General features: G+C 42.0%; 1 protein-coding gene across 37 annotated transcripts in view; it reads left to right on the top strand.

Moving 5' to 3' along the window:
• ADGRL2 (adhesion G protein-coupled receptor L2) overlaps window positions 1-18,753 on the top strand; it is a 382,604-nt gene that overhangs the window by 222,664 nt on the left and 141,187 nt on the right. For 30 of the 37 annotated variants that reach the window (XM_040704627.2, XM_040704617.2, XM_040704623.2 and 27 more), the window contains one exon: window positions 14,267-14,490. The exons of 3 other annotated variants lie outside the window; for them this stretch is intronic. The gene's annotated coding sequence lies outside the window, so the exon portion shown is untranslated. Of the gene's footprint in view, window positions 1-3,955; window positions 4,654-6,660; window positions 6,747-14,266; window positions 14,491-18,753 lie in introns of those variants that run through there. 4 more of the 37 variants (XM_040704605.2, XM_040704635.2, XM_046944444.1 and 1 more) reach the window with 3 other exon arrangements.

Below are 18,753 nucleotides of genomic sequence, written 5' to 3'. Positions count from 1 at the left end.
CCTATTATAGTTTATATCGTTTGCGCTTTGTTTGCATACATTTGTCTGGAAAAATAATTGGTATTTTTTTTCCGAAATGAAGCAAGCAAAAATTTGGCCTTCTCAGTTTTGAGCTGAAATGGTAACATCATATAATAGTTTGCTACCTTTACATGTACAAATTAAACCGCATCTTTACATCACACCACTTTTAGCTGATGCTACTGTACTATATATATGCAACCTCTTTCAAAAGTCTTTGCTAATGTTACATCTAATTATTTGTTCGTTGATATGTTATTCACACGAGTACGTACAGATAGGAGGAAATGTCAGCCGCTAGTATTTAAAGTTCAGTCATTTCATAAAACTTCAGTAATGTAAAAATAGGTTGCATAAAATCCATGCTAACCGTTTCTCGTGGAACAGCTGACTGTTTTGGTAATACAAAGAATATTTATCAAGATACTCAAACGTTTTAAAATCATTTTTTTTAAGGAGAGGCAGATGTAAGATGCAGTCGTAGGGTAAAAACTCCCACAAAACAACAGCAGCTAAACCCTCTGGGGAAGTCAACAGTATTATATGTGTAGACATCACAATTTGGCTACTGTTTGCCATAACTTTAATTTTTTTTCAGATACACCTTCTCCAAGCACATAGTTGACAGTGGCATCCCTTCCAGTTCTTACCATCCTATCGACAGTCCCTAGAAATGCTCACTGACGTACGGATCTTGTGCTTATTCAAAAAATTATGATGAATTTGCTTTTAGCTTTTCAAGGACACAATCCAGCAGGTTCACCAAAGTAATTTGATAGCAAAGCACGCAGAATATACAGCTTAAGCTGAAACATTACAAAATTTAATGTTAGTGAAAGGGGTAGGTAAAAATGTTATTGAGTAGTCTTACTAGGAGTATGACGTTGCTTGCAGTATTTCTAAGCTTGATATTTTGTGATGTAGCAGCAAAGCAAGCATTTAAGGGAAATCTACTTTCTGTATTTACTTGTGGGGTCTTGGAATTAAGTACATATTTTATAGGGATGCAGCAAAAGCAAACAGTGGGCAGTTTTAATGGTGAAAAGAGACTTGATTTGTTGCAACTCCTTTTAGTATCTTAATATTCAAATCTGGCACTAATTGTGGCTGAGTGAAAAACAAAGGATCAGATTTAAGGATGCTATGACTACATGTGTATAGAATTGTCCTGCTTTAAAGAAACAGCTGATTCATATGAAGTCAAATTAATTGCTTGAATAATGTTTTAGTTGCCAAAAGGATATACGCTTCTGCCAGGTATTCTTATATCCTAGTTTGGATTCAATGAGAATTAATGGAAACATGTTTTCTGAAGAAATGCTGAAAGGTGTCTGCTTACATTTTTACCAATTGTTTAAAACTCACTTTTACAACTCAGAGCTGCAAAATTCCCTTTCTGCACGCAGAAATAAATATGATTCCAGAAGTTTTTTGATGAAAATGGGGAAAATAAACTTCAGTTTATTCCTGCAGCTGAATCCGTGTAGGTGAATCCACTTCAGCAGATATTAACACAAGCCCCAGCTCTGCAGATGTTTTCAACCTTTGGGGAGGGTAAAAATGTCTTACAGAAACCAGTTGAGTTTTTTGCTCTAAATGGAAGAATTCCTCTCTCTTGCTTCCTCTCCAAGGAAAACTGCCAACCCCACATAATTCTTGTATTCTCGACTGTTTTCTGGCTAAGTCCTGATCTCATCAACTAAGGAAAAGGCTGTTAGCTCGGGGCAACCACTGTTTATCTGCAATTGCATTTATTTGACAAAAAGTAGGATGTGTTAATGATATATGTTGGATATATGGTAAAATAAGAGCCAATCGATATGGATCTCTTTACATCTCTGTGACTCCCTTTTTAAGGATGTCTCCATAAGAGACGCATCCAATCGTCTCAAGGAAAACGTTTCTAATAAAATACTTCCAAACGCCTTTATGATTGAATTCCAGTTGGAGCACAAGGGGTTCTTTAGGGTTCTGTAAAGATATCTATAAGGATATTTTCAGCAAGAAAGGGCATACAGCTATACTGGTGATGTACAGAGAACTTAAAAAAAATGTGTGGAAAAAATAGAAAACCTGCTCTTTCACTGCATTTTGCACTCGTGTAACCCATCTTTTTTACTTTTAGCTATACATAGCAGGTATAAAACTATCACACAGACACACGATCCTCCCATGCTGAGCTTGTTTCAAGGCAGCCTGCAGATTTAACCCAGCTGAAGCTGGCCTCTGGAAGATGCTCTCACAACACCTCCTTTGGTGCCAGGCAGCAGGGGCTGCTCCCCACTCCCCGGGGCTGTGGCTGGAGGAAGGCCAACGTGGTGTGTAGGGGCTTCCAGGGACTGATCAACAACATTACTGCCGTTGAAAATTTCCTGTAGTTTTGGAGAGCCCTGGGCCCATTCCGTGATTCTTACTACCTCCTGTGGCAAGGACTTAACAATCCAGTTTCCTTTAAATATGTCATGCTTCTCTTAGTACACGTTAGAATTTTCAGAACTGGAGCACTAATTGCATAGGTATGCAGTGGAGTCCAAATAATTAAGTTAAAAAATAAGCCGTTAGCATTAACAAAAGGTAACGACCCCGATTTCCTGGTGTGGTGTGGGCGTTTTAAGCTGAATTGTCAATGCGCTTTGGACCTAGAAGAGTTTAACAAGCCCTGGGTCTTGTGCCAGAGATCCTGTGGGCAGATGCAATTGAGAGGGTTTGTATTTCACTGCTGCAGCTAGAAAAGGGAGGGAATGGTTTAAACTAACTGAATAAATAACTGATGGGCTGATCAGGCCAGGTCTGTGCCGCTTTGATCTCCCGCTGTTCCCCTCCGGCCACCGCAGCAGCCCCAGCCCGGGAACCGCGCACGGGCGCTCCCAGCGGCCCCCGTCCCCCCGCGTCCTCCCCGCCAGGACGAGCCGTGCGGTGCTCAGCTGCTTCTCGTTGACCTTGAGAGCCGGGTCCCGTGCATGTGGCACAGCCCGAAAGATCGGAGCGGATCCTCACAATTTTGCATCAACACGGAGGGGAAAAAAAAAAAAAAATTAACAACAATCCCAAACCCTCCTTTTTAAGATGGGATTTGGAGAAGGAATGCAACAGCGCTGCCAACCTGCATTCTGCATCAGAGCAGAAGAACGAGCCAACTTAGCATCCTTTAAATCGCTTCCAAGTGTGTTGTTTACCCTGCCCTGACACGTTTTCCCCAACGCATCGCTTCGCCGCGCCGGCCCTGGCGACGGCTGCGCGAGGAGGGAGAGCCGGAGGAGATCTGGCGAAGGGAGAGCCGCGGGAGAGGAGAGGGGCTGGCGGAGCCGCTCGGCGGGCGGGAAGGAGTCGCCGGTTCCCTGCTCGGCCGCCCGCCCGCCAGCCCGGTGCGTTCGCCGTCGGCTGGGCAGAGCCGGGCTGCAGCAACCGGGCACGCCGTGCCGCACCTGGGCCCGGGCCGGGCCAGCCGCACAAGTTGGGCAGCGCGGCGCGCAGGGCACGGCCAAGGAGAAAGTGCGGCGGAGACGCCTGCCGGCCTGCGGCGCGCCGGCAGCCAGAGGGGCCTCGGGGAGGCGGCGGCGGGCGGCCGGCCCCGCTCTCAAGCAGCGGCGGGCCCCAGCAGCCGGGCGGCCACTCCGCGTCCCCGCGCTGGGCCGGGAGCGGCGGGCGCTGAGCGCTCGGCCTCGGAGGCGAGCGGCCGCCGGGCGGGTGCTGGCCTTAACCCCCGCGGCTGGGAGAAGGGAGGGGGGAGGGAAGGAAAACAAAAAGGAAGGAAAGGAGAGATTTTTGTCCTTCGCCGGTGCCGCTCTACGTGCTAATATGTTTATATGATTAGCTGAGCCCAGGGGTGGGGAGGCAGAGAGAGAGGGGAGGAGATTGGAGGGGGAGGAGGCTGGAGGTGACTCCAGTTCAGAGCCGCCGGAGAGTCTGTGTCAGGACTTGGCGATCCCCAGTCACACACGGAGAGGTGCATGAGCAAAAAGGAGGCTGCGATACGATTCATTGGGGTTTTTCTCCTGCTGTGTACGTACTGCGTTTTTCCCAGTACCGCGCGGTGCCCGCCCGCTCTCCGGCCGCCGGCGGGGCAGCAGGGCCAGGAGGACGGCGGGCAGCAGCGGCGGGGCCGCGCGAGGCCGGAGCCTCCCGGGGAGATGTGAATTAGGTCGCCGCGAACGCCAGAGAGACAGAGGAGGGGGGGGGGCTCGTCGCAAAATTTGTGAGTTGCTCCCCGCTACTCCCGCCGCCGGCATCGCCTCGGCTCCCTCCTCCCGATCGCTGCGCAGAAAGGACTCCAACCAAGGCTGGGCGCACCCGGCGCGCCGCACCTCGTCCCCTCCGCTCCTTTTGCCGTTTAATTGAATTTTTCCTTCGCCTGCCTGCGGGAGCCTGGCTGCATCGTACGTTTCGCGCGGAGCGGAGCGTCGAGAACCGCAGGAAAATGTTGACTTAGCCGCGGCGAAGCCTCCCGGCCGGCTGCGCGGAGGAGAAACCGCCGTGCGCGCAGCCCCAGACCGCCGCGCCGCAGCGCCCAGCGCCCGCCCGCCGCCCCGCGCCGCCGACGCCGCCCGGGGCTGACCCCGCGCCGCCGCCCGCTCGGCGGGGCCGCCGGTCCCGCTGGGGCCACAGAGCCCGGCCCGCCCTCGCCTTAGAGAGGTAAGCGTAGCCCCGCGCCGCGGCCCCTCTCTCCCGGCGCTCGCTCGCGGCTCTGCTCGGCGCTGGGCACGCGCTGCCCGCGGCCCCTCCGCCGGGGGAGGAACGCGCCCCTCGGCGAGGCCCGTTGCCCGCGGCGAGGCCCCGCACCGCCTCGCTCACCCCCGCGGGGGTTCTTCTCGCAACCCCCCCCGGCTTTGCGGAGGCCCCGCGCCCCCCCCCTTCTCCCCCGCCGAGCTGCGGGGCCCCCGGAGCAGAACAGGCCCCGGTGCGGCTCCCACGAGGGGAAAGTTGCGTCGGTGCTCGCTAAATGATTACCTGTTGCGGGTTTATTTGCGTGCAACTCGCCCAAGCGCCCTTACGTGCGGGGCGGAGAAAGGGGGGAGAAGAGGAATAAATCGCCCTTTGTCGGTTGTGGAGTGAGAACAACTTTTTTTTTTTTTTTTTTTTTGGCTATTTATTTTCACATATAGAAATCTGGGGCCATCTGGAGACAGAACGCAGAGCGTGTCAGGAGGCAGCACTGCTGTGTCTGCCTCTAAAAATACCACCGGGCTCTGTCGGCCGGGCCCGGGCGAGCGGCGGGGCCGGGGCAGCCGCGCTCAGGTGCTGCTCCGCCGCGCAGTGCCCCGGTGCGGGCCGGGTCGGGGGTGGGGGAAGAGGTGGCCGCGGGAGGAGCGCTCCGCTGCCCCCGGCCCCCACCGCCCCCTCCTTTTGTCGCCCGCCCCCGCCTCCTCCTTCCCCCCCCCCCCCCCCCCCTCTCCCCCCCCGCAAAGAGGTGCTATTTCTCATCGTTCTGCACAAATTGTTGGAATTAATGCGAGTGTGAATCCGTACCGTTTGAAGGGGGGTATTAGCATATCAAAGGGCTCTCGGCTCCGGCTCAATTGAGAAAACTTCAGTTCGTCTTCCATTTGCTTCCAAGCGGAGGCCCAAAGGGCAGCAGGGATTGAAAGGGGGCAAAATGGGGAGGTGGGTGTGGGTGATGTTTCTGAACTTCGGCTGTTTTGCAATTACGAGAGTGAAAACCAGGGTCCGTTTGCTGCAAGCGCTCAGACAATTCTATTCTATTGATTAATGGTTTGTTCCAAGAAAAGGAAAAGTGACCTTTAGTGACGGCTCCCGCTGCCTGCTGGGGGCTCCGGACCCGCACCGCGCGGGGGGATGTGCGGACAGACGGGGCCGTGTGGTGCGGGACCACTCGTGCGGAGCCCGTGAGCCGACCCGCCCGCTCCTCGTGGCCTCGTGCCGAGGGGTGCTGTGCGGAGTGCCTCGAGAAGTTCGGAGCACCACCGGCCTTAAGCTTCCATTTCCTTTCTGTTCTGGAAGGAAGAAGGAAAAAAAAAAAAAAGTGAAAATGAGCTTTTCTTGTAATCCCATTTAATCAGTTATAGTGAGTTTGCTGAGATAACTTCATTTGCAATTACTATTACCTCGTAAAATAGTTTGATAACAGATACGGCAAAGCGTTCTGGTGGCGGTGTGGAACGTGTGCCGCTGTTGTTGTACATGGCCAAACGTGTGCAGGTTTGGGCCGTTTGTGACTATTTCCATGTGTATGAAGGGGAGGCGGCCGGCCTGGCCTTTCATTATCTCTGCAAATCAATGCTCATAATCCACCAGCCCAAAAGCCAACCCAAATCCAGTTATCTGTCAGCGTGATGGGACCTCTTCCAGGGGCCAGATGCCTCTTAGGGACAGAGGGACTGCGCTGCTCAGTGTCTCTGGCAGGAGAAAACAGACAAACAAACAAAAAACACCAAAAAAAAAAAAAAAAGAACTTCCTATATCTTGGTTTCCTATTCCTCTACTCCTTCCTTCCATACCTTCCAGTTAATGGTACAGACATGGAAATAAAGGTTTTCTGTTTTCAGAAACGTGTTTTAAGTGTTTGGTAGGTAGCTTCCCCCAACCCCCCCCCTTTCTGGTGGGGGTGGTTCTCCATTGGATGATTGGGAGGGTGCTTTTATTTTTTATTGTTATTATTATTATTATTATTTTCTTTTCAAGCTCTGGAAGTGCTGTGCCTATAGAGCAGGATGTCCTCACTCGTGCTGCAGTCTCCTTTCATTTAACGAAGGAACCGAGTAGATATGGTATGCCTTATGAAACCCCCCGCAATTAAGTAATTCATATAGATTTCAGTTATTCTTAAATGAGCTTTTGGGCGTTTTGTAAACAGGCGTGTTTAGTGGTCCTAAAATTGCACATCATTACTTTCCGGTAATTTTCAGCAGTTTATTTATCTAGCGTCTTCAGCTGTCTGGAGCAGTACCTTTTGGTTGTACAAAAGGAACATATTGGTGTAATTGCCATTATCACACTTAAGTTGCTGTTAACTAGTCTGCTCGGGGTGCAGAGTGCTGGGAAGAAAGCGCATTATCCTTACAGCTATTAGGGATAATCTAAAAATCGTACTGAAGATGTTGTGCTTTGGTTTATGTGATGGCAACCCCAAATTTGACAAATCTCCCATGATTTGGCTGGGGGGGGGGGGGGGGGGGAGGGAGGGGGAAGTAGCAGAAAGAAGATTTTCAGCGTTCAGATGACAAAATTGGACCACTTAGAGAAAAATTAATGTGCTGCAGCAGCACTTCAGCTGCCATTTTCAATCACTGTAGGTTACTCTGTGTTGGCAACAGCAAAAAAGCGCAGACGACGTTCAGCTGGCTCAGGGCGCTGGTGGTTGGGGGAACCGGGATATGGGATCATGTGGAGAAACCAATTACTTCAGGTTTTGACTTGAGAATTTCCAGTAAACATTTTTTTTTTCTGGCTTTTGGCTCCCCTGCTCATTAATAGACCAACATCAAAGCAGGCAACCAAACTTCCAAATGTTATAAAAACTAATGTACAGATACAGATCTCACATGTAGTCTTGCAAGTCTTAATTTAAGACAAGCAGTTGGAGTTTTTATTGCTGCAATTTTCACAATCAGCAGAGACATTAACACCAGGCTGCTGGGTGTTTCCCTTCTCAAAATGAGCAAGAGGAGAGCTCTGAAAAAAAAAGCAAAGTTTGCGTAGTCCTTGTGTGATAGCTTCAGAAGCTTTCTCAATGTTTTATTTATCTCTCACTGCTTTTAATGCTTAAAGTCGAGAAAGAGCTGCTCAGGAATGCTACTATCTTGTAAGGAGGCGCCTTATTAAAATTTAAATAAACTAGGTAGCGTAGTCCTGGGAGCGTGTAGCTGTTATGGTTAGTAGTGTGGGTTGAATTGTCATTTTTGTTTTTAAAAAGGCATTATGTAAAGCTGACACTAAGGTGATATTTTAACAAACAGAATAGTTCTGATGAACAAAAAAAAAAATGTTCCAGTCTTGAGTTAGAGCTTTTTGGGAAGGTCCATGACTTTCGCTGGAGTGAATGTTAGAAGGAGAGGTCTCTAGCTAGGGAAAATGTTTTTCCAAGTTGTCCATGCAGTACAGCCGAGTAGTACATCATAAATTCTGACAGGTACATAGTAATATTCATCCAATGTAGGGTTTAATGCTTTGAATGGGTAGTTGTTTTTTTTATTATTATTATTTTTATTTAACTTGAAATCTGGTCTAAAAAGGTTACATGTTTCCAAGCCAGTGTTCATCCCCTGTCCACCTGAAATGTTGGCATGCGCATAAGGAAAAACTGTTCGCTTCTACTGCAGCTCTGGCTGAGAACAGGGCTGTGCCTGGGAATAATGGGAAAAAAACAAACTTACCAATACCCACCTGGAGATATTTTGTATCAAAAATCGCGGCTTGTCTTCTCTGCCTTCCTCTGAGGAACCTGTGTGGATGACTGACGGTAGAAGAATTTAGAGTAGCGATTAAGGATTTTAGCTGGTGAACTGCGAGGGAAGTTAAACTACATCTGGTGTATAATTGAAATCATCTTCATGCATAGATAGGCAAGCAGTCAGTTACAGAGCAGTGTACTTCAGAGCATAGGTTAGTGAAATTCATAGTCAGACGTGTTACTTGGAGATGTCATGTTAAACAGACAGCTTTGAAGAATTTTTTTAGGATTGATGTTTGTGATGTACAAATGTGATTTGAAATTACACATTATTCAGCTTCTTAAGTATTTGTGTATTGCTTTTAGACTTAAAAGCTGTCCTTTTTTTTTTTTTTTTTTTAAACTCTCAGTTTGAAAGAAGTAAAAGATTTAAGCCATTACGGTTGTAATTGGATGTCAAGAAAACTGGAAAAACAAAAAGCTATTTTAGGGCCATTTGCAATAGTCGTAACAATCATGTTTAATATTTACGTAGTTTTCAAAGATATATGCATTTTATTTCCAACAGTTCTGAAAATAAGAGTACTAGGTGGCTCTGTTGGAATACAGATAGAACGTGCGATATGATGCGAGTATATAGCTGGCTTAGGAATTTCTTCCAGCTTTACTTTGACAAATATGATTCTTTTCTTTTAAATCGTTCTTCATATTAAAGCTGAAAGATGGCAGGCTTACAGCCCCTTCCAGTCAAACGTTTTCTTGAATTACATATTTCTTTCTGCCATTAATGTATGAGATATGTTTCTACAGCAAGGGTTGCGAAGATTGTACTCCAAGCAGTTTAGTTACAGAAATACATTTCCTTAATGAATATTCAGGTTTTACAGCCTTCTGTAGATAGACAATCATAGTTAACCAGAAATGGATTGCTTAAAAAAAAAAAAAAAGAATCTTGTTCTAATTTGGAATTGTAACATCTCCAGGTTACGGATTGTTGAATTAAATGGGTTTTTGTATGGGTTTTTGAAGAATGTGTCATTTGTACATGCCACAATTTATTTTTTTTTATTTTTTTTATTTTTTTTTTTGTGAGGTACTGTAATGATTCAACTTCCTCTAGCCTGCTATTTTCCAAAATTATTTAGAAAGGCTTAATAATAAAAATGGTGCAGGCTGACTGAGGCAAGCACAATGCTTAACACCTGCAGGTAGAGTGCAGTCTCCAACAAAATGCTATTGATTGTTATCCTGGCACAAAGCAAGCTTAAATACAGTTTGCTTAATTACCACAAAAATGCTTTTTTATGAGTGAGGTGCTTCATGTTTGGGATTGTTTATTGTGTTGTCTACTAAGTAAAATGCCATCACACTTGTATAAGTTTGCTCAATTATCATAGAGGGAAAAAAAATCAATTTACCCTGAAAAGCGCAAGAAATAAGATTACCTTGGCTAGTAGGAACTTGCCAGCACTGTCCAAATTGCTTAATATTATCAAACATTGCCTTTTTTTCATGTTCAGTAAGAAGGATATTGACTATTCTACATGTCCAGGTCTGCTATTTGGCTGTTTCTTTATAAGATATAAGCATGTCTTATTTTTATTCCTACAATAGCGGTTAGAGATAAATCAGAGGATCTAACAATAACTTTATAAAATAGATGGAATAATACCATTCACTGGAGAAATAGTATTTACTTGAGATAAGTGATCACCACCAGTTTTTTTCCCTCCTGTCTAACTTGTTGTTCTTTTAACAGACAAATGTAAATACCTTAGCAGACATTTCAGAGTGAAAGGCAGGAGATAAAATGTAATTACTTTTCGGAGTGGCCCTGACGATGCTCATGTTCTTGTCTGTAATACAAGAAAAATCTTTGCTCATCACCTCAGAATATGAAGGCCATTGTTACCCCTGAATATAAAAATATTTTCTGATTTTTAATGTTGACCTCAGTATTTATCTTCAGCTCTTCTGTGTAAGCTGGAATCCTTATAGCCGTAAATTGTAGTCACTGTTATCCAACCGAGCATTTAATAGAGCACCTAATGGACTCTGCTCCTGTATTTTTCTTGAATGCATAACATCTTGCTTCATTCAGTCACCAAAACCAACTTTGCTACAAGGACAGGCAACACGACAAGTTAGAATCAATGGACCGTTTGTATGTCACAAAGTCAGTTTACTGGAATTTCAGAGGAAACTGGTTGAAAAGAGAGGACAAATGTCACTTTGAATAGAGATGTTTAAATCAGACTTCTGCCTTAGGGTAAAATTTAGGTCTGTTGTAGCCTAGATGTAATGTCTCCCTCTACAGAGCACAGCATTAATCATGGCTTGACAAGTGATCATGGGCCGAGAAAAATAGGGCCTGTCTTGGTTCTGTGGGTTTTTGTGTTTTTTTATTTTTTTATTTTTTGTGGTTATGTGTGGTGTGTTTTTTGGTTTTTTTTTTTTTTTTTTTTTTTTTTTAGTTCTAATCTTAATCTCTTAGGAGCACATTATAAGCACTAACATTTACACAGAAAGATTTAAGTATCGGTGCCTGTATTTCAGTCATGAGAAGAGCTGGCTTCAGAGGAGATCCAGTTAGAGCTAGTGAGAAGCTGCTTAGGGTTTCTTAGGTAGATTCAGTATTAAGAATATTTTCCTTTCAAAGCAATGCAGCATTTTTTCTTATAGCAGATTCATCTTACTCCATTTTGTCATACAAACACCATAGAGTTTAGGCCTGCTTTGTCCTGTGATCCGTGAAACTCCTCTGAAGTGAATGTTGTTATTGCTGCTATGTAAGTGCTGCCCTGCACTGTTTGCTGTGTAAGAGAGGTGCTCCCTTTTTCCTGAGGTGCCAATATGGGGTGACAGTGGATTAGTTTTAATGTAAAGTGCAGACTGACTTGATGCTGAGAAATGTATATGAGTCCTTTTATTCTGTGTTTATATTTTAGTGATACATTACTTGGCCACCACAAGTTACAAATGCTTGAATGAGGTAAGAGGAGCGAAGGCTGCTATTTAAGATCGTGAGTTCTGATACTGTACAGATGGAAGTGAGTTTAATATGTTAATTCTTACATTAGGGAGGCCTTGATGCACAGATTAGGTGTTGGGAGTGCTCATACCTTTTATGGTAAAGAAGATTGGTAACGAATTAACTCTGTGAATAAGCAAATCGTGGCATTTCTTAGTTGCCTTTGCTGTTTTCTCTGGTGGAGATAGCATGTGGAGCAGCTTAGCATTCCATATGCATGCCTTTCAGATAGGTATACCTTTATAACGTACAATTAGATTTGTATCTGTGACTGTTGAAAAATAAAGATAATCAAGTAGGACCAAAACAAATCATCACTGGAGAACTGTGCTTTTAAAAATTATGCTCTGCTTATTTACTTGCCTCTGGACGTGATAAAATCCGAAATCTCATTTCAGAGAGGCAGCTGCTTTCCTTTTTGCCCACCGTTGGAATGTTTGTATCAGTCGGCACCTCAAACCAATTATTGCTCTAGATGACAGAATAATCTAACACCGATTACTGTTAAAAATTGTTTCTGGCAGCTGGGGGGGGGGGGGGGGGATGACCAACCTTGTTCCTGGTGGTGATGCTTTCCTTGTTGCTGATGGGCTGCGAAGTGAATAGGGAGACTGGTTCTGAAATCAGTGCTGTGATGGTGTGAGGGGTCACATGCAAAAGGAGACTGCAGTTCACCTTTCTCTGTATTTTCTTACCATATCGTATCTGTTGCTTTTTCAGTGTAGCACTCTACACTGGCGTGAACAGTGTTCAAAATGATTCCTCAGCAGTAGGTGCTGTTGGCTCTAAATAAAGTGATGTTTTTAAGAAGGATCCCCAACAAGAAGTTCTGCTGTTGATGTTGCATTTCTCTGACAAATCTCTGAACCCTGTTTTTATGGTAGGCATAATTCTTTTCGTCTGGTCCAGGCGTCCATGTATTCAGTCTTTGAAGTTTAATTTAGACTTTTTTCCTATGCAAAGTGACTGAATTGGAAAATTCTTTCACAGAATAAGTAATGATACATCTTCCCTTTGAACGGCATGCATTTTCTCCAGAAGACCAATCCATAACTATTTTCCTGGTAAATCTGGCATTTAAATATGGAAGAGAGGTGTGTCTCAGTGGCTGTGATGTGCCTTAGTGCCGCAGGTACCACTCCCGGCAGCGGGTCCTTGCCTGCAGAGCACTGCAGGGCGAAGGAGGGAGAGAGAGAGGGAGGCTTACAGTGTGACAGAGAGGGGGCAGCTGGGGCTGGAAGCTGTGTGAGAGGGGGGGAAAAAGCATTTGCATGCTGACATTATTTGAAAATGAGAATAAATCCTTTTGCCCTTCTGGCAATTGTACCCTGTGCTGGAAGAGAGTATCATCTCTCCCAGATGTTGGATTTTTCCTGCTTCCTCTCCTTCCTCATTTCTCTCCTCGTTTGAGGAGGTATATAATAGTATCTAATAATAAGTGGTTGTGGATCTAACTGCTAAAGGTGTTCCGGCAGCAAGGAAGAGCTCTGGATGCAGCCATCAGCATCTTGAGGTGAACGCCTCAAATCTGCCCTACATCTGTCCCTTGGAATGCCTGTAAACTTACTAGAATATCGTGAGCCTACTTCTGTCTATTTCTGCTGGGTTTTTTATTTCTTATTTTTTAAAATCTCATACTGAAGGCTTGAAAGATGGCATTTTATTTTGGAGTTTATTTTTCCAGCAAAAATTCACATAGGGCCTAATTTTTTATTTTATGAATATACTTGATGAATCTAATGGCATTACCTGTAGAAGTAGATAAAGTGGGATTTGGCTTTATAAGAGAAACAAAAACCCCAGCATACTTCCATTCTTTCCCTGTTAGCAGGGAAATGAACAGTGCCTCGTGTCTTCCCAGGTTTTTGATGGTACGTGCGTGCTATAGGACGGAGACTTAATTTTGGTCTGCTTAATATTTGTAGCTTTATTCATTTAAGCTTTTTCACATTTATGTTGGTGGAATTTTTATCTAGAAAACTTACGTTATTAGGAAGAACAAACTTAAGGTACTTTACGGTAAGGTAACGCCTTTCATAAGAAAAGGAATTTTAATCCAATTGAGTGAAAATCACATTGCTACTTCGTTATTTGATCTAAACTTCTAGAGACATAGTTGATATTTGAGATAACCTTAACCATTCAGTTCAACTGATTTTTGAATTTGGATGGCGTGCGCATCTCATTGCACCCAACAGTGGCAATGGGTGTTGCCTCACAGCAGTAAGTGCAATGATGGTTTGGGTTAATGAGACATGTTGGATAGCATGGCTTTGTTTTCTCGTTTGGGGAGAGATTTCATTTCTGTTTGGTTCTAGATAAACAGTGCATTTTTTTTTCTTGTATTTTTTTCTTCCCTGAAAGGATTTAGGTGACTGTAAAAGAAACGTGTGTGTTTCGATCCAGGAAAGACTAAAGCTGAATGTTTAACTTTTTTGAGGGAAAAGAACAAACACAGACATGAGGAGGGAAGTGTTAAAGTGTTTCCTGTGTTAACTCTTTATGTCAGATAACAGTTAAGAAAGATTGCTGAGGGGATTCCTTTAAAATAGTCACTGACTTTTTGGGTTCCTGTGCCAGCTGTTACCCACATTTTTCACATATTTTTGCTAATTCTTCTTACTGCCTGCAGAGGGAGCTTGTATATGAGATAATCAGAATAATCATGGCATTGAGGGCTGAATTGTTTCCAGTAAGTACAATTTCCTTCTGCTGTGCATGCTCTGCTATGCAGGGCAGAAGGGCTCTGCAAGACAGCTTTTAGAAAGACTGTTCATCAGTAGCAGTAAATAGCAATGGGCAAAAAAATAAAATTGTTAGTAAGGAAGAGCTGGCATAAATGCTACTTTTTTTGTTGTTTTTTGAAGGAGTGCCTTTATACTGGAGGTGAGAGAAGGAACGGAGTGAAGCAATTCTTGCGTGTCGAGGTACAGGAGAACAGTTTCGGTGCTCTGTATGACGGGGAGCAGATTTCAGTTGCATAAACTGTCTTCTCTGATTCTGAAAATGTCATGTCAGCACGAGAGACAACACAGTGCTAAGGGCTTCATTTCCTCTTGAGCAGAGTAGTGTGCTAGCCAAAAAGCAATAGGTAAGTCTTTTCTATTTATGCAAGCAGTGTTGTGAATCATAATCAAGATGATTGCAGATGCAAAGCTAACTCTTAATTTTGCTTTTTCTGTATTATAAAAAGGTGGATGATTCTATCCTGGTACAGTTGATGAATTTATACAGTTGTGCTTAAGCAGGCAAACAGTGGAAGGGTTTGCTGGCTTAAGCTTTTAACAAAAATACAGACAAGAAAGAGCAAGGAGTATCAGAACATAACTATTTGTAAATAGCGAGGAATCAGAAGCGCTTTTAATTGTTACTTTTTAATCTAGCACAATGAATGAAATGTTCTGGTGTACTACAGGTTTTACAATTTATCTTATAGTTATTTAGATGGTGAAAGCATATGATCCTTCAAAAAAGTTGAGACCTTTTTAATGAAGAAAACAGTTCATTTAAAATACAGTCTTGCTTTCCAAACAAAAGCATAATAGATGGAACTTAGATTCATTCTACACTATTCATCTCTGGGAAAATAGCAGCAATCTATTTTAAAATATTTCAGTAAATTTAAAGATGATTTGCTGCAATACTGTTAGGAAATAAAGCGGTATGCATGCATATTCCATAAAACAGACACGGCACTCTGTAATATGCCCTCCTATAATAAATCTGCCTCGTAAATTGATGAGAGTTGAATTTTTTGTTGTTGTTTTGTTAAGCTTAAAGTTATTATAGCTTAAACTAAGATGTTCAGCCTGACGTCGTGGTCTTAGGGTTTTAATTTGGATTTTCTTTTTAAACACCAGGAAAGACTTACCATATCTAAAAGAGCAGCAACTCAGTGTTGATTTATTATTTATACTGGCTAATCCTTGCTAATGTGAAAAGTCAGCTTGTTATTGTAACACCAAATGGCCCTCTAAGTAGGGAAACAGTTAAGTAGATCTCCTGTAATAGGTTGTTGTCTAATAAAGAGATTTATGGTATTGGCAAGGGCTATTGTATAGGTATTACCCTCTCACAGCATGATCATGTATTATCTTAACAACTCAGTGCCACATTTATGTTGAGCATTTTCATAACAGGGTAAGAATATTAGCCACAGCAATTACACTCCAATAGGATTATAATGGTAAGACTTACAGAAAATGTATAAATGATGTCTTTCGTAGAGATTTTGGTAGGTATTGGGAATTGAAAAGTTGCAACTTCCTTTTTGCATAGAAGGATACTGATGTATTTGCCACGATGAAGAAAGCGAGGTTTCTTAATTTGAAATTTGCTGAGGAATTATGGGGAGGCAGTGGACATAATCTTTCTTTATACAGCGTGTCTTTTCCTTTCTCAGTGAGGTAAGGGCATTTCAGAAACTTAGCTCAGTGGAAATTGTTGTACAATACAGAAATCGAGACGTATATATAACTCCAGTTTTTCTCTAAGGATAATACAGCTGGGATTAAGATACATTCTTCTGCAGCCTTGTGTTTGGAATGCAGAACAATGATAATTTACTTGCTACACTGAAGAACCTACTTGAATAAAGTCATATTCCTTCATTTTAGCAGTAATGTAACTCATTTTCTGTTCCATCAGGTCTGTTTTTTTTATGGTGATAAGTAACTTAGATACTTTGAAAAATGGCTACAAACAACAGAAATGACAATAATGTCATACTTGTACGGTTTTCATGCAAGTGACATTCAAGCTGTTCCTTAATTCTTAAAAAAATCCATCTGTTTAAAAAAAAAGAGATGTTAATATTCACTCACTTTACAGAAACAACGTACAAGCCACATTTAATAAAACTAATTATGTTTTATCAGTAAAAAAGCACAGTGAATGACTGAACAAAATACATTAGACTGTTGGCATTTACAAATAACTGAGCTAAGCGTAACAACAGTCAAAGTGACTAAGGGTGGCTAAATTGCCATGTATTTTAAGAGGTTACCTTGAGACATTTCAGTAAATAATGAACGTATAAACAAACATACCTTTCTTCCTTAGTATGCTGTAACAGAATGATAACTGGGGTTATTCCAATTTAAGAAAACGTACAGATGGCAATTGTTGTAGAAGAACTTCCCAGTATATGTTCTGCGTATTATATATGTCCATGAGTAGTATTAGCTAAATTAAGGAATGTGTTTCCTAGATGTATGGGATTAATTCTGTGTATAAGACTTTATGCAGAAAGATCTTGTGCCTATCTGTCTTAAATTGTTATTGATTACCAGAAAGAAGAGGTAAGGTGCTCCTGTTTCTTTGGACAATAAATGCTTTTTATCAGCATGTTTTTAGAAGTGTTGCGCACACACTTAAGCATTTTCTGGTGAATTATTAGATAATAGTCGAGGACTGAAAATTGCATATTCAGCAATGAATATTCAAAACTTGGTTATTTCTGTAACTGTTCTAGCACTGTATGACTTACATGTCTGCAGTAATTCATACATCTTGTATTTCCACAACCAGAACAAAAAAAAAAAAAATTGTAGAACTCTGACTTTTAGTGTTATATTCAGAACAAGAATTATGATCTGAAAATAACATTTTCCATCTTAGAAAAACTCCTGTAGGTTCTTCAGTTGGCTTTACATTTCATTCATTCTGAGCTGTGGAAAACTATTGTATCTTTTGTCTGTAAGTAAAAAGCAAATGCATAAGGACGAATGTTACCCCCTGATGAACGTGGATCTCCAACCGATTTAAGAGCATGAACTGTGACTGCATTGTTGAGAGCAGAGCTTGGCTTATAGATGCTAAGTAGGAGGCAGAACAGAAGGAAAAAATGCATAAAAATTCAATAACAGGTAAAGCAAATTTTTCAATATTTTAAATGTTAGAATTCTTGATAATTTCTTAAAGTATTAAAAATAAGGTACAGCAGATTTGTTTTATACATTTCTATCACTGTAAAATGTTTTCTGATATTTTAGAAAACAATCTGTGTTTGAAGGAAAAAAATACATGCAGAATTCCTCTTGATTAAATTGTTATCCATGTGCTTCCTTAAACCACTTTTAGAGTGCATATATATAACCGTAGGATAAAGACTATGCATTTTTCTTTCTGTACAAATCCCATAATGAATAGCTTCTTAAAATTAGAATTCTTCTGCTTACGAGACAATAAATCAAAGCACAAATCCACACTGCAGTCATTTTACTTGTAGCATGCATTAAAAAATGAAGCCATACTAAGTCATACTTAACTGCCCCTGGACAACTAACCCTGGAGAAAGGATAAGTAGAAAGGATAAGTGTCTTTTTTTTTTTTTTTTGGTCTTCTTTTATTATTATATCTATCTCTTTGTCTATTTGGAACAGCAGCGTTGTTATGACTAATAAAGCTTTTGTATTTGGGAAATTGAATGCAAGTAATGAGTAGTTTTTGGCTCATGACTGAAAAATGTGCCGAACAGAGCACAGAAAGGCAGTCTAACATTTAAAATATACCTGTGAATAAAATTCATCTTTATGCTTCTGTCACTTGCTCACAGTTCATCTATCATCATCGCTTCTAGTGATATGATTTCTGGTGATCGTGATATTTACATCAGTGTTTGAACAGTAGAAGGATTAGAAAGTACTGTTTTCAGCCTGCTTGTACAGCTGCTTAGGTTTTTTTAATTATTATTATTATTATTTAGAGAATATAGTGACTTAGAGTGAAATCAGCTTTTGTTACCTATCTATTTAATGGTCATTTTAAAGTTTGGTATATTTCAGTTACATCCAGCCTAATTCTGTGTCCATCCTTGATCTTTGTATTATCTTGCCAAGAGACTAAAACCGGTAAATTTCTTACTCCTCCTTTATTCTTCACAGGAACTTAGTTGATACATGAAATGAAAAAGAGTACGTTTACCTGAAAGAACACTTATTTGTTGTAGTTTTATGTATTTATTGTTTATTGAAATTCCTGTGTGTTAATTGAAGGATATCAAATAAATGAAAGATCTGCTAGGAGCCAACATAGCATTTATACTTATTTTTAAGATATTTTTGTCATAACCAACGCACCAAATAAAGCTGTGGTATTAACATTATTAAAACTCATCCATAGGGATTTTATGAAAAATACTAGGTGCACTGGAAAAACTTGTTGTTTCTTCAGTGGTACGTTTAAGCTGTTTTTTCAGGTGTTTTCATGATTTCTGCACAATCGAGAGATACGATTAATGTCTCCAAAATTACTTTCTTTCAGCCATTACTATGGTTTAGGCGTACTAGTACTTGAAGTACTAGATGCTGCCAAAACAAATCTTAAAATGTAGCAAATGCATACATAGAATATT

The sequence above is a fragment of the Gallus gallus genome, chromosome 8 (assembly GCF_016699485.2).
Source record: "Gallus gallus isolate bGalGal1 chromosome 8, bGalGal1.mat.broiler.GRCg7b, whole genome shotgun sequence".
Taxonomy (NCBI): Eukaryota; Metazoa; Chordata; class Aves; order Galliformes; family Phasianidae; genus Gallus; species Gallus gallus.
Note: the sequence above shows the minus strand (reverse complement) of the source record. Positions and strands in the feature narration are given on the sequence as shown.